The sequence below is a fragment of the Phyllostomus hastatus genome, unplaced genomic scaffold (genome assembly GCF_019186645.2).
Source record: "Phyllostomus hastatus isolate PE091 unplaced genomic scaffold, TTU_PhHast_1.1 phas_contig_40, whole genome shotgun sequence".
Lineage (NCBI taxonomy): Eukaryota > Metazoa > Chordata > Mammalia > Chiroptera > Phyllostomidae > Phyllostomus > Phyllostomus hastatus.
The window spans coordinates 16,664,448-16,679,775 of NW_025333872.1; the positions used below are offsets into that span (position 1 = coordinate 16,664,448).

General features: G+C 35.0%; 1 pseudogene; it reads right to left on the bottom strand.

Moving 5' to 3' along the window:
* Positions 1-8,696: 8,696 nt before the first annotated feature.
* Positions 8,697-9,158, bottom strand: LOC123821467 (annotated as a pseudogene).
* Positions 9,159-15,328: the final 6,170 nt, after the last annotated feature.

The window sequence follows — 15,328 nt, forward strand, 5'->3', positions numbered from 1 at the left end:
CAGTAAGAAGTTATGGGTACTTATCTCTCTGTCACTGGAACCCTGGGCTGGAGTTGTCGTGTGGGGCTGGGATTCCTCAGTCCCAAGATATCCCTCTCAAATTGTTATCCACCACACATGCACATGAAACTAGACTGTTCTGCATCACCTTCCCACCTACCAATCTGGATGGATATGGTTTCTTTCTTTAATTCCATAGTTGTCAGACTTCCACTCAGCTCAATTTCTGATAGTTCTAAGTTATGGTTGTTCTATATTTTAGGTGAAATTTTGATCTTGTGCAAGGAGTTGAGCTGTGTTTACCTATGCTGACATCTTGACTGGAAGTCAGGCACATGCCCCAAATGACTTTCGATACCTTCAAGAATAATTGCATAAAGTAAGCATAGGAAAGATAGTCAATAATACTATAATAACTATGTATGATGCCAGTTGGTACTGAAAATATCAGGGGGATCACTTTATAAAGTATATGATTGTCTACACATTGCAATATACCTGTAACTAATACAAAATAATATTGAATGTAAATTGTAATTTAAAAAATTATAAAAGAAGATGAAATGAAGTATTTCCCATGATAGATGAAAAAAGATTAATTTCAGAAATACCAGTAGAGAAGGAGACACTGCCTTGTATAAAAATACATAGATGGCACATAAGGAAGGGTAGTAAGTGGCAGAGTTGCAGAACACAGTTTACAGTGTGGATAAGGTTTGTGAAAGAAAAAGGCCTAAAAGTGATTTAGAAATGGTGATGTGGAACAATGAGAAACTTGGTTTATCTCCATGAATTGGGATACTTGGTATAGGGAATATAAAGCAAGCTCAAAGGGGGCTTGACTTTGGGTGGTGAACTCAATGCAATATACAGATGATGTATTACAGAATTGTACAGTTAAAGCCTATACAATAATTTTATTAACCAATGTCACTCTGATAAACGTAATCAATTTTTTAAAAGTGGGCTTGATATGAGGGAATTGTAAGTTAGATGTCCTCTTTGGGAAAATTTCAGTAAGGACTACATATAGGGAAGATTCTGGTAACTGTCAGCAAATCCCAGAGGGCAGAGGGGAAGATTCGAGAGCACTTGGCCTTGAACCAGTGTTTTCTACCTTACATAAATATCATCTTTTTCTGTGTTCATCATTTTGTGCTTTTGACTCCCACATTAAATATTAAAATTCTTTTATCACCAATTCTGCTTTTTATTCCTTGTAATGTATATTTGAATTATCTTGTTGCAGTTTTTCATTCCTTGACACCTTCTCTCTTTAACTCATCCTGCTTTTTCCTTGTTCTGACATTTTCACTTCTTAAGGATTTTTCTTTTGCCAATAAATAATGTCTTCTGGAATCTACTGAAATTGCCCAGTGTTTTTCTATACTTGGATTCTTTCAGAAGGTCATTTTCAGAGGTGTACTTCTCTGTAGTTTCAGAATGATGCTTCCCTGCCCCCCTTAATTTTGTGATTTTATTCCACAACTATGGAATTATTAATCAGGTTTTTCTTCTTGCTCAGTATTATTTTCCAATAACCCCTAGGTCAGGAAAACATAATAAGCTAAGTTGCACTCTAATGGGGCATTGGATGGGCCCTTGTGCCAAAGGTGACCCCACCCAGGGAACAGAGAGCTGGCAAGGCCCCAAGAGCTCTGCCCAATTTGTATAAATTTATCAAGTTATACATACTGTCTTGATTTTGGACCAGGGAATAGAGGGTGCTGACAAGTCTGCTGGGTAAGACTTGGCTAGTTAGTGAGAAGAAAGTGGATTACAAAAAGAGACACTGCAGGAGATGAAAAGAAGTCATATATTCCCAGTCTGCCTCGTTTACCAAGGCTTGCTTGTTTCATTCAACTCATAATTGCATTAAATACTTATTTTTAGGTAATCTGACTTGTATGAGTTCTCATACTTACAGATTAAGGCTGGGCTGACATATATATAGTTTCTAATAATTGCATCCTCTTTGCAGAATTCTAGTCCCACAAAATGTGGGACGGGGTGCCATTCGTGGTACCTTTGTGTGTAAAAGCTGCAAGCTAGGCAGCTTGCTGCCTCCATGGCCATTATTACAATGGATATAAGGGTAATAAAAATTGAGAAATCTTGAGTTTAAAAACTGCTTTTTAAACTTATCCTATTTTTTTTTGCCCTGGCTGTTGTAGCTCAGTAGATTGATTGCTGGCTTGCGAACTGAAGGGCCGCCGGTTCAATTCCATTTCAGGGCACATGCCTGTGTTACTGGCCATTTCCCCAGTGGGGGCACATGAGAGGCAACTACACATTAATGTTTCTCTCCTTCTCTCCTTCATCTTCTCCTCCCTCTAAAAATAAATAAATAAAATCTTTTAAAAAATTAACCTGTTTTTTTTAGTCCCTCAAGCACAGTATCTTGTATTTTATTTCATTACTTCTTTTGAGCAATGTTTAATATGTATGGTAGTTACTTATAACCTATATACTTAGTAAATTGCTGACTCAGTTAATTTCCTATGTCAAAAAAACATTTGGCATCTGGATTAACATGGGTTCTTCACTTATTCTCATTTCCTGGAAACATGCTACACTAGGATAAAGGGAATAAGTATATGAATGACTTCAAGTTTCAGAATGCCCTGCATTTAGGAACTTTTTCTACCAAGTCTACCTTGTGTTTTAGGAACTGTGATTCCCATTAAGCAATGTTCCAATTCCAATCTACTTCCCACCAAGTTCAGCCTCCTTGTTTCGTGGGTTTGCTTCCCCCACCCCCAAGCATTTCTGTCTCAGTGTTTCCGGATGGGAAGATTGTTGGTAGTATGAGTATAAAGAAGGGACAAGCCCACTGTTGCCTTAAACACGTAGCCATGAGGTGAAACAATGGCTGCCTTTTCTTTTGTTTAGCTATATGAGAGTCCAAAAAAGAGAAGCAGACAGGATTGTTCAAAATATTTAAAGCAATAGATTTACTGACATCATAAAATGGGTTATTCCACTCATTGGCATTTCCAGTCAGGTCCATTAACTTTAAAATTAGTGTAAATTTTGCCATGATTCTGTGAATGAATGGATGATCAGCCCTATTTTATGTGGGGGTCTGCTTTCAGACTGCATGTGTGTGATTTTCTAAGTATTTTAGGGAGACATTAGCAGGCCTGAGACATAACTGCTTGTCAATATCAAATTGGAATTTTCATCAAGGACCTACTTTTCAATGGCATCAGCATTTTAATTAAAAAAATTGAGACTTACTATGAAATTTTACACATAAGAAAATGGATGGAAAATTGTAAATATGGGGTAGGGTGGTCTCAAGAGACCTGAAAATGTAGCCTATGTGTTGTTACATACATACATTCATTATGTCCCCTCCTATAAATATGTGAGGGGATCCCCAAAATGGAATTCTCTTCTGGAGGGCTGGTCCCTTGTTATACAGGTTTTACCCATTAGGTCTGTGTTCTAGGAACCCATCTGTATCAGTGTACTAGTTGGTGTTGTTGTGAGAGGCTGAGTTTGATTTCAGTGAATTTTTCTTTAGAGACTCTTATAACATGTTTGCCCATTTCACGATGATGATTTATAAGTGCACCTGCCTACACTCTGCTGAGTGTATAGCAGTTTTTGACCAAAAGCAGCATGATCCCCATGGCCCACCCTTCCTCTTCACCTGATCTTACCCCAAATGATGTTTTATTTTTGTTTCCCTGGATAAAAAAAGTCTTCAAAAGGAAATGTATTGCCAATGTAAAAGAGGGGAAAAGAGAAAATGATAGAAACACTAAAGTCATCAAACTCAGTGAGTTCAGAAACTGTTTTGAGCAGTGGAAAAAAGTCTCAATAGGCATATTGCATTGAATGGAGAGTACTTTGAAGATGACTGAAGTTTAAACATGTAAGAATAATGCACAATTTTTTATAAATAAATTTTGGGTTTTTGTCTCCCCTTGAAAATATTATATGGTTATGTATATATAAGATATATGAGGGTATGCATGTTTGCATAAATTAAGTATTTAAAAAAGTATTTTTCTACAGTCAGAAACAAATAAAAATTATTATTAAAACTAGATGATCAAGAAATAAAACCCAAATTGGTAGTGGATATTAAGTGATGAAAAAACTGAATGATTAAAAAAGCTGAGATAAGAAATAGCACAAAATTCAGTGAAAAAGGAGAAGGAGAAAAATAACAATCAACAAAATAGTTTCTCTATGTCATATTAAGCAACATATTTTCCTGTTTTGTAATTTAAAACTAAACTTACTAATAATATTTTGATTGGTATATAAAACTAATCAATTGTTTGGGCAATATATACAAACAAGTTATTCCTCAAGTAATCTTAGGAAAAGAAGCCTTGTGGGGAATTGAAAGGGAGTAACAAGTTACTTATATACCAGCAAAGAACATAATGAGTTTTTTAGTTTTGCATATTTAAGTGAGAATATTCTTGAAGTTTCCATTTTGTAAATCTAGTTAAAATGTCAATGACTTATCAAAACAAGCCAACCAACAAACCAAATATGTATTTTTTATCTAATTAAATTTTGGAATCATTGCACTTTGCAATTTGTTTTTAAGACTTTTATCCACTAGGATTTTTTGAGAATTAGTGAGAGAAAGCTGTGACAACCTTTTAGTGGCTATTATTAACAATAATGGAAACCATGTTGGGGTGTGCCCCTGGTTTCCTCTGAGTTCTCTAGGGATTAAAAGGAGAGCTGGGTAGAGTGGAGGGAAATGGTGATAAATTTGCTTTCAAATTGCACATGCTCAGGAAAATAAAACTTTTATTTACCCTAAACTCATGTGGCAGGGTGCCATCTTCCCTTCTCCTTCTCTCTCTACCTCACTCCAGTCTGAGGTTGAATTCAAGTGGAGGAAATGAGCTTTTCCTCTTTTCCAAAGCAAAAAATTAATACTACCATAGGTTGCCTAGTCGATTCCAATTAAATGAGGCATTTCTATGGATGATTAGAAGGTATTTCTGTGGAATGTAGAGGGTATAGGAAAGGGCAAGATTTTCAGAACTATTTTAAAAATATATACTTTCTTTGCCCAATGATGTACTGTTTACCATTTATATGAGAAGCCATTTCCTTAGACAGAATATCTGGATCCCACTTAAAAGTAATGAAGAGATCATAAATGTAAAGATTATGGAATAATTCATATAATAACCTACTTACCTCTTATTAACTTTTACTTAGTGTTTCAATATTCAGTATGGAAATTATTTAATGTTTAAAATATGATAGACCATGGGACATCATAGGACATGGTAATGGTTTTGTGGAAATTGGACAATTAGTTCCATTAGTTCTGCATGTGAGCTATTAGAACACACTTATCATCAAGATATACATGGAGTGCAATGAATACCATGCAGTTCTCTTACAACTCACATGTCAGCTGAAGAATTTTCCCAGTAATGCCAACATTTTTGTTACTCAAAGCTTCTACAGAAATAAATATTAAACTAAAAAAAATCAATAATACCTATTGTGTGTCATGCACTATTCTAAGTAATATATACAAATAAAATCTTTTAAAAAATCAATCCAAAGATGCATGTACTCTTATATTCTAATGTGGAAGGCAGAATTATAAGATGTTGCTATAATTCCCTTCACCTGGTATCCATGTCTTTGGGTATCCCCCTCTCATTGAGTATAGGTGGAAACCTGTGGCTTGCTTCTAACCAATGAATATGGCAAAGGTGAAGGGATTTTGTAGGTAACATTAAGGTACCTAATCAGCTGACAAATAATTAATCACAAGGGGGAATATCCTACATAGGCCTGACATTATCAGCTGAACCCTTTGAAAAAGGGCCCATGCCCTTCCAGAGAGAAGAGACTGGAAGCAGAGACACTCTCCTGTTTGCGTTGAAGCTGCAGGCCATTTGTGACCCCTGAGGAGAGAGGCAGTCCTCAGGGCTGAGAGTTTCCATTCCACGTCTGTGAGAAACTGAATCTGCCAACAACTTGAAAGAACTTTGGAGAGGACTCCCAACTCTGGAAGAGGGTGGAACCTGATCAACATCACTAGGTCCATGGTAACTGGATACATAGCAATCAATATCGATACATCCCATTTTGCAGGTAAGGAAACTAAAGAAATAACTTGCACTCTATTGTAGCTAGTTCTATGAGAAACCACGAGTCAATCCCAGGCAGACAGAATTCAGAGCTCCATGGATAACCACTTTGGTACAATTTTTAAAGCTTGGTTGAAGACTCTCAGGTGACTTGAGCATAATATATCAAACACAGTATTGAATATATGATGACCATTAAAAACTGTCTAGTAAAACCTTCCCAGCAAAACCAAATTATTCTGAGAAGGAGTGGATTCATTTTCTAAATATTGATTGGAGCAATAAAGATTTTTTTATTGCAAACTATTGTGATTTAAAACAGAATATTCTACACATTATAGATTGCTAATTAAATTATATTAACACTTCAAAATGTTTTTCATTTCTACATGCCAAATCTATTTTGATAAAATTAAAACTATTGCCTAATTTATGTAATGAAAAGAAAATCTAATTTTTCTTTTTTTTTAAGATTTTATTTACTTATTTTTAGAGAGGGAAGGGAAAGAGAGAGAGAGAGAGAGAGAGAGAGAGAGGAAGAGAGAGGGAGAGAGAGAGAGACATCAATGTGCAGTTGCTGGGGGTTATGGCCTGCAACCCAGGAATGTACCCTGGCTGGGAATCGAACCTGGGACACTTTGGTTCCCAGTCCACGCTCAATCCACTGAGCTACGCCAGCCAGGGCTGAAAATCTAATTTTTCAAAGAAGATATTTATGGTAGAATCTATGGTATTAAGTGGATAAAGTGATTTATTTGGATATGTAAAAGTTAACTACCACAGAAATATTTTTAAATAGTATCATTTTCAAAAGTAACTTGAGTTTCACATGGCTTATCCCTGACACTTCGGAATCCTTCATATTTAAATATTGAAAGACCTATTTTTAAATCCTTTGGCATGTAACTGAAATTCTTAGATAACTAAATTAAATGGTCTATTATAAACTGATAGGCTGTGAACAATTTTACTTCAACTATAAATTGCTTTCTTGTGAGTTAATGTCTAAATAATGTTTTTATGTTAAGCCATTAATTAAAACAAGCTGTTTTGATTTATATGTGACAATTATGGTTAGTGAATCTTATTGGGAAAAAAATTATGTTTCAAGGACTGGACTTTAGCATTAGGATGGTTACAGTGATAAGCCATTAGCATGGCAAAATAACATCAACTCTGCTACAGATGGTTTAATGTAATGCACATTTGTTTAAAGTTATGCTCCATTTATGGTTAACTGCTGGTTTAATACACTTTTGATAGCCCCTGACCTCAGTCCCTGTTGCAGTACAATACTAATTAAGCACTTGTGGAGTTTCTCCTTACCTATACAAATGAAGTGGCCACTGTAAAGTCACAAAGTAAACTGTGCTAATAAACTGACCCAAGCACAGAGGCAACCCTGTACAATACTGTAGGGACACAATTAGATGCTCCTCAGATGCCAGTGGAGGAGGTAATTTGGTGATTAAGAGTCTTAATATCCTACTTATCACATCAATAGCAAGTCCTTCTTGAATATTCCTCCTCTGCATAGCATTATATTGGCTTTTCTTTGAATAGTCTCATTGGATAGGTAGAAACTGCAAAAATTAGTATTTTAATTAGTTGATAGCCTGAAGATTCTACCACAAGTAAACAAAATTAAAGTTATTCTAGTGAATTCTAAAATATTAAGGATGGTTAGCATTAAAGGTTTTCACTCACCATCACTTCTCCTCAACTTTCCCTTTCCCCCTTACCCTCTCACTGATCTGTCTCCAACCTCTAGTGTTCTTTTGTTGCCATGGCCCAAGGTTAGAAACATGTACCAAATAAAGAAATAAATCTTGAGGTTAAATAAATGGTGAAGAGTTTTCTCCAGGAAACCATTTGAGGGCACCACAGAGGCCTGTTGACATGCTGACCATGAGGGGATTTTCCAATGAATAGTTGTGTGCAGGCACATAGCACGTACAATGGGCTATTTCTTTTTGACTTGCATGTTCAATTGTGGCAAATCACAGGCTGCTGAAATCTTTGACCCATGTTGTCTCCTTATCTGTGAAACAGAGTAATTACCTTGACTTCTTTTTCTGAATTATTTTTAATGTCTTGGAGATGCTGCTGTGGACACTAGCCAGGTCTTTCTCATACAATACTTCCAAGTCAATCAGTATTTTACTCCAATGAAAAAGTGACATAATATCATTATAAAATAAAGTGAAGCTCCTTTGTAAAGCCAAATACAGAGTTAAAGTAAGATTATGCAAAAGTGGTTTCTAGTCCTCAATGAAGTTTTTAGTACAATTGTGTTGTTAAATGAGGCTGCTCTTAGCCTAGAACAGAAACAGTTTGCATAAATTCTAGATCAGCATAGTTCCTCATATGACATTTCCTCTTTTTTTTTTGGAAAAGAAATATCCTAGAGATTTCAGGGGGAGTCACCATAATTCTCACTATTACCTCTAAAGTAGAATTAACTTAATAAGACCTTTATGCTAAATAAACACACCTTATTGTATTTGCCTATAGATTTCCATGTTTCTCCTATTATTCATTATTGTCATAAAATTAACACAAGGCTCAATGTTCCATGCCAAGTTGTCATCAAAGATTGCCTCTCTATGAAGTCTGCCTCCTTGACAAATTTGCCTTACTTTTGCCACAATAATATCTTTCAAAGTGGCTGGCCATAAAACCTCCAGCACCACATTCATCTGAAGGATGCTTCCAACGAAGGCAAACAATTTTGCCATTCTCATCTGCTTCGTAGTGTTTCAAGACATCCAACTTAACCTTTGTTCTCTTATCAACAATCTTCTTGGTCATGCTGTAAGACTCTTGCCTTTTCTTAGCACCACTGCAAAGTCTCAGCACAAGATGAGGAGAGGACACCTTTCAAATGTTGCAGTCAGACAAAGGATGTCCAACTTCCAGTTGCTTGGCAGTAAAGATCAATCTTTGCTGATCAGGAGGAACTCCTTCCTTATCCTGGACCTTGGCTGTTACATTTTCTATTGTACCCGAGGGCTCAGCCTTGAGAATGAGGGTCTTTCCTGCAAGGGTTTTCATGAAAATCTGCATCTTGGTGGTGATTGTACTGCAGATGGCAGATTGGAAAGGTCTTACAGTGATTTTTAAAACACTGATTAGTGACAAGTAAGTGTCATTGAGTATAGCATGGTGACTATAGTTTACAATATTCTATATTTGCTAAGTTGCTAAGATAGTAAACATTAAAAGTTTTCATCACAAGAAAAATTTATAACTATGTGAAGATGGATTGTGGTAATCATTTAGTAATATATGCATGTATCAGTATCAATATATGAATATGTTATACACCTAAAACTAATACAATTTTATATGTCAATTAAGTTTTGATAAAAAATGTAATTTGTTATGCACTATTCTGAATATCATATATACATTCATTTAAATGTCACAATATTTCTATTAGGTGAGTACTGTTATCTGATTTACATATGAGAAAAGTATATCAGACAGAGTTTAAGATCATATGGGAGGTGGTGGATCAGAGATTTGAACTTGATTACTAACTTCAGAGTTCTCACTTTTAGCTACTAGATTATGGCTATGAATTGAATTATGTCCCCCTACAATTCATGTTGAAACCCTAATCACCAAAGGACTGTATTTAGAGATAGGACTTTTAGGAGGTAATTAAGGGTTAAATGAGGTCATAATCTAATAGTATTGGTGGCTTTATGAGAAGAGGGGGAGGGATCTCTTACTCTCCACAAGCACAGGACCATAAGGCAGAGAACTGAACCATGTTGGAACCCTGATCCCAAATTCCAGGCTCCAGACCTGTGAGAAAATTGATTTGTACTGTCTGTGGGATTTGGTTATAGTTAGCCTAATCAGACTAAAACAATTATTTTTTTCCTAAAATGTGGACTGTAATTTAATATATGTTTCAACATTGTATTTTTTTGTAACCTTCTTAAATGGTATTAGTTTCTTTCTAGTTTATATATGTGGCTTCAATTAAGTAAAGCAAAAGGCATGTGACACTCTTATTTCTGAAACAAGTGTGCCAACGTCGCTGGTTTCCTCAGCTTCTCAGGGTGCAGGAGCACCTGAGAAATGAAGATATTAGAAATCATGTTAACCTGGTACTTCCAAAAAAAGTGATACTAATATTATTAGATTCATTTTCTTTCTGTCACATTGCTTTACTATCAATTTTGTTTCCATTTCTGCTGTAATTTAAATCACTGTCTTTTACACAGAAATATTTGGTCATTCAAATGGATTTTTGAAATTCAAAGTGATGCCTTGGTTTAGGCGAGTTTATTCAGATTATTCAAAACTCTAAGTGCTCTTTAGGTTATTCAAATGGGGAGAAATTTCAAGAAAAAACAGAACCTGCTAATGAAATAGAATGTCAAGTAATTAATAAATAGATGTCCTACATTAACTGGGTTGAAAGATGAGGATCTGGCAGATCCTCTGGCAGATGAGGATCTTGCATTTAAATTCACTTTGTAATAATTAAAAATTTTAATTTTGAGGTCAGGCAGACATCTCAGAACTGCATACTGTCAGTCTATCAATAGTTTTTGATATTTTACATTTGACAGTGTTACATCAACCTTTCCATTATACTTCCTGAAGAATAATGTATGCATTTGTGTCCTTATAGAAGTACTATGATTTTTCAATTTTGTATATTTTTTGAATTTCTAGGTTTGCTATATTACCAATTCTTATAACGCCCCCAAAACTGTAAGATTAAGGGGTCCTTTTTATTTTTTTGTCAATTTCCCATATGAGGAAAGGCCATTCCTGGGTTCATTATATTGCTGACAGTGACACACTATTGCTCCAGACTGCACTCAGATATCAGGGAGGGGTGGTGAGATAGAAGAAGTGAGCTAAGGAAACCCTTAATTTTGAGCTCCATTTGGAATTAGTTTACCAGGCAGATTGTGGAGACAAAGTACTCATCAGTTTAATGCCTACTTTTACTGAGAGTGTGTTCTGTTCCATGTCGAGTAATTAATCATGGCTCAAAAAGTCAATTTAGAAATTTGAGATTAGTTAGAGTTTTCTTCCCATTTTTTCACGTACTGTGCTCGTGAACCATTAAAAAGTAATGGCTCAGGAGGCATTGAAAATAATAATCCTGAAATGCTGTACCACACGTTTAACCAAAGTACATTCATTCTTGCCCATTTATCCATGTGTTAATTCAGTACATAGTTGGTGAGTGCTTCTTAGGTGTGGGATACTATTCTTGGAACTTCCCTCATGCTCTTTGTAATGTGTGGGGAGGCAGAAATTTTGCAAGGTTAAAAATAAACAACTAAGAATCTGAAGTATGTAAATGCTGAGAAGGATAAGTAGTATTTTAGAGCAAATCAAGTGGGGACCTACTTCAGGTTGTTTATTAGAAAAAATTTTTTATGAGGTGGCAATTAATACTCCATTATTAATATTCATTAATAAAATAGGCAAAAGGTTGAAATATGGCCCTTAGACTCTCTATGTATATGGAGAAAGAATTTGTTAGTGGAAATGAAAAAAAAAATGGAGTTTGTGACCTAATAGTGAAACAGTGACATGATTCATAGTGGAGTCCTAAGGCAGCCATAACTGCGTTGAGAGAAAGACATGTGGGGCAAGAAATCAAATGAAAAAAAATACACTTGTGAATCATGTTTTTAAAAAAATATTTTCACGGTACCTACTGGTACCAGAAACTGGGATAAAATTGAGCAAACCTATAATTTTTTTAGAGAATTGGTTTGCTGAAAGAAAAAAATTATAAACCCAAGGAAAAGAAAAACTTTAACTATTCTGAAATCAAAAAGCACTTCAAGCCCACCAGTTTTGCATGAGCAAGAGTCATGCTGTGAAAGTTTTAGAAGTCCCAAAATACTACATCTCCAACAATCACTGCAGTTGTGGTCAAGGAGGAAAATAAAAAAGAAACTTCTAGAAGGTGGAGCCCAGAGTCACAGAGAACAGAGAGAATAGATTTCTAATTCAGATCATTTGCACAGTTGATTTATAATTGTTATGTTTCTTTCTATTTTAGTGTGGACTTTCACTGAAAATATTTTGTCCCTGTTATTCTATAGCATATGAGGGTTGATATCCTCATATAAGGAAAGAACAGAGAAAACTTGATTATTCATTCATTCATTCATTCAAAAACAGCTATAAACAAATATTGAACTCCAGTTGGTAGAATGGAGTAGGATTGATAATTCTGGAACTATTTTGTATATATTTTAGGATTGAGGAATTAATTAGGTATATTGTGGTCAGTGTTGGCAAAAAGATCTTTAGAGGTGAGAGAGAGAGGGAGAGAGAATAAACCCTATGATAGCAGATTAAAACTGGAAATATCAAAATCTACTCACTTTTTAAATAGACAAATAAATGTAACAGTAGGTAAGGGTGGGTGTTTGTATCCTGTATATGTGTGTACATATGCATGTGTTTTCTAGTTGCTTTGCTGAGAGGATCAGAAACAATGAGCACATATCACCTAGACCTCAGACCTTGGCTTCTAAACATCTTTTCCATTAAGAAAGAAGTAGGTCTCTTCAGAGAAATGTCTGATTCCAGTGCTGGATAATAGAACATTCATGATGAGTCTGGAATATTTAATTTGCAGAATATAATGAAATGATTAAAGAATAAGACATGTCAAAATAATTCTGGATCTGGTTTCAAGGCATTCCCACATCTGGGATATGAGCATCAAAATAAATAATGATACAACATATAACACAAAAAATAAAACAAGGATCCATGAACTCACACCCACAGGAAGGGAAGAAGGGAGGAAAGAATAGTGAGTGGAAAAGGGGGAAAGGAAGGGAAAATCCCTTTCTTACAGCAGAGTACCAAATAATAACTATGAAAGAAATGATGGAATTTAAAATTACCATTTAGCGAACATCATAGCAATAATCTATTCAGGCAAAAATCATCAAGGAATGGCAAAACTAAGTTGAAACTTTGTGGAAAAAACAGGTATTTACATGATCACAAAGTATCTTCCCACAAGACATGTACTGGTTACAAAAGGAAAATTGGCACCATTGCAGTGGAAACACCCAGCACACAGCACCTTAACCGAGTAATCAAAAGCATAATCACCAGATACAGAAGCATTCAGCATCACGTGTTTCTTGAAAGAATTCACTGGGAACATAAGATCACTTCAGTAGGGCACCTGCCAAATACGTGACTCTCTCCTCATGAGGAGACATCAGGCAGACTCAAGTTGAAGTACATTCTTCAAAATTATTGGCACACATCTTGAAACACACTAACTGTCTGAGGAACTGTTTGAGATGAATACAGGAGACTAAAGAAACATGACAACTGAATGCAAGATGTGACATGGGATTTTCTTTAGCTCTAAAGAATATTATTGGGACAACTAGCAAAATCTGAAATAAAGCTTGCAGGGTGGAGCATAGTGTTGTATCAGTAATATTATTCTGATTTTGAAAATCATAAATTGTGTAAGAGGACATCCTGTTGTTAGGAACTATATGGGGAGGCATTAAAGAATAAAGAGGCAAGATGACTGAAATATCTTCAAATAGTTCAGGAAAAATATGTATGGATAGAGAAAGGAGAATAAAACACATGGTAAAATGTTTATTTTACCATTTTAAAAACCTGAATAAAGGGCATGAAGGAACTTTCCATATTATTCTTGCAATGTTTCTGTAAATCTGATATACATATAAAAAAAAGAGAGAGAGAAAAAGGAGAGGGAGCAGAGTCCACTAAACAGCTCTCCCCTGAAGGTCAACAGCCTGCCTACTAGAGGGTTGGAAATTGGAATGTTTTTTAACATATTAGTCTTGACAATATAATTTCTGAGTCAATGTTTACAACTTAAAATGACCATAAGATTTTCTATTACCTCGGAGTCACCAGAAAAGTCATAGATACTGTCAAAGTATATTTTTTTTCCTACAGCAGAGAAAACTGTCTCCACTGATTAAATTTTAAATAGATGGTCAAAGACAAAAATTAAACTGCATTTTTATCACCGAAAATCAGTAAAAGAGAATATTAATACCATGTATATGTCATTTCCAAGTTAAGTTACTAGATTCATATCAGATTTGAAACACTCTCTAAATCTATGTACAAGTTGTTCAAAAAATAGCTACTACTTTAAATTAACAGTTATCCATGTAGTTTATATTTATACCAATAAATATCAATTCATTACTTTTTTACATGGAAAAACCAAATCCATACTGTGGAAATTTGGTACCTTATTAAAATCAAGGCATACAACCATGAAGGCTGGATCTTTTAAGGAAGGTGCTCATTCAAATATATATAACCATGTATTTTACTACTTTAAGCTGTACCTAATAGTTCTCACTTCCATAGGAGGTTCAACAAACAAACAATAACTACAACAACAACAACAAAAAACAAATCCTCCATCTTAAAGAATTACTAAACTCTCCCTGAAAAAAAGCAATTTCAAAAGTAACACAGGCAAAATTTTGTTTTTTTTTCAAGAATGAGTGGGTGAAGCTTCATGTTCAATCAAATCTCTTTTGTTCTTGTTCTGGGAGTTGGTTTTGTTCCATTTCTGTGTTCTATTTTGAATATGATAATCCACATCCCAGTTGAAGTGGTGCACTTTTAATCTGTTTACACTCTGGTTTATTTAAATACAATTCTGAAGCTGGGAAAGAAGTTTGAGACGTGCAGGTTTCTTTAAGTAAAAAGGGATTATTTTGGACATTGTTTATCTAAATGTAAAAACCTGGCCTGGCTGTTGTGGCTTAGTGGATTGAGTGCTGGCATGTGAACCTAAAGGTTGCCGGTTTGATTCCCCATCCAGGCACATGCCTGTCCCTCCTTTTTTCTCTTCCTCTCCCTCTCTCTAAAAATAAATAAATAAAATATTTAAAAAAACAGACCCATGTTTCATTTAATTACAGCATTAGCCATCTGTCCATGTCTTGGATCAAAGCATTCATTTTCATGTTAGATAAAAAATCTCAATCAGTCAGTTTGCATTCTAATTTGCTTGATTCTTTTAAAGACAGACAATTGGCACATCTGAAACATTTAAAATTTGTACAGAAAAATTAAAGCTAGCCCACAGATCATTTTACATATATTGTGCTCTTATTTATACTACTTTGAGGAATGTCCTTTTTAAAGAAATCATCTGAAAAACAGGATAAGGAGTAAAAAAATCTGGTTCAATATTTATAATAAAATCT